Source organism: Sinocyclocheilus anshuiensis, unplaced genomic scaffold, assembly GCF_001515605.1.
Source record: "Sinocyclocheilus anshuiensis isolate Anshui unplaced genomic scaffold, SAMN03320099.WGS_v1.1 scaffold1148, whole genome shotgun sequence".
Taxonomy (NCBI): Eukaryota; Metazoa; Chordata; class Actinopteri; order Cypriniformes; family Cyprinidae; genus Sinocyclocheilus; species Sinocyclocheilus anshuiensis.
The window spans coordinates 192655-194327 of record NW_015548259.1 but is presented as its reverse complement, the minus strand read 5'-3'; positions in this window follow the sequence as shown (position 1 = coordinate 194327).

Sequence of the window (1673 nt, the reverse complement as noted above, 5' to 3'; positions counted from 1 at the left end):
AAAAACATACTCCACCCCCTCTCGTTTTCCCCGACGACTCGGTGACGCGGTCCGCTCTGAACAGCTGAGTTTGCCACATGCATAATGTCTCCATTATAAATAATTGGGAATCATGTAAAAAAATTTAAATAACAAAAACAGTGCACATTTCATTTATCTATTATAACACTTATGTAGTTTTGTTCGCTTAGCTGTTTCCTTATAAAAGTCCAAAAATGTGTCAAGTTTTTCGTCGTACATAGCCCCTTTTAAACCAACCCATGAACGCGCAATTATCTCAGATAACTCAATCCAGCCATACTAATCATCAACAACAGCTGCGTTCGAAGAATCAAATTAGCCAGATCCTGTTTAGCGCGATGATATCATCTTGGATGTGACATTTCATCTCGGATGTAATAAGCGACGTACGAAGAACGGGCCCCCTGCTTGATATAGTTCCCTTTGTTTGTCTCCATATAACCCACTGTACTAAGTCCATATAAATCCAGGTAAGCATGAAGAGTCAGATTCCAGAAGTTACAATTTAAAGATTTATTAGCATCAAAGGCCAACAGCAAACACAGCCTGCATGCCACATGGTTGAATGAATCAACTGCAGCCATCTTTCATTCATAAAGGTAAAATCCTCGTCGCCAATTTTGTAGTGTTTCAAGTCCAGGTAAGCATGAAGAGTCAGATTCCAGAAGTTACAATTCAAGGATTTATTAGCATCAAAGGCCAACAGCAAACACAGCCTGCATGCCACATGGTTGCTCACATTCAATTATTCTTCTACACCTTTTATAGGTACCAACTTAGTAACCCATAGTGCCCTCTTCTGGTGAATCAATAATACAAGAACACAACACCCACTATAGCTACTAATCACCCACACCTGTCCCTCGTCGACCACTGACAGGTGAAGTGAATAACACTGATCTCTTCATCACGGCACCTGTTAGCGGGTGGGATATATTAGGCAGCAAGTGAACATTTTGTCCTCAAAGTTGATTTGTTAGAAGCAGTAAAATTGGGTAAAGGATTTGAGTGAGTTTGACAAGGGCCAAATTGTGATGGCTAGACGACTTGGCCAGAGCATCTCATAAACTGCAGCTCTTGTGGGGTGTTCCTGGTCTGCAGTGGTCAGTATCTATCAAAAGTGGTCCAAGGATGGAACAGTGGTGAACTGGCGATAGGGTCATGGCTCATTGATGCAAGTGGGGAGCGAAGGGTGGCCCGTGTGGTCCGATCCAACAGACAAGCTACTGCAGCTCAAATTGCTCAAGAAGTCAATGCTGGTTCTGATGGAAAGTTGTCAATACACAGTACATTGCAGTTTGTTGTGTATGGGGCTGCATGGCTGCAGACCAGTCAGGGTGCCCATGCTGACCCCTGTACACCGCCGAAAGCGCCAACAGTGGGCACGTGATCATCAGAACTGGACCACGGAGCAATGGAAGAAGGTGGTTTGGTCTGATGAATCATGTTTTCTTTTACATCACGTGGATGGCCGGGTGTGTGTGTGTGTGTGTGCGTGTGCGTGTGTGCGTGTGCGTTGCTTACCTGGGGAACACATGGCACTAGGATGCACTATGGGAAGAAGGCAAGCCGGTGGAGGCAGTGTAATGCCTTGGGCAATGTTCTGCTGGGAAACCTTGTGTCCTGCCATCCATGTGGATGTTACTTTGACA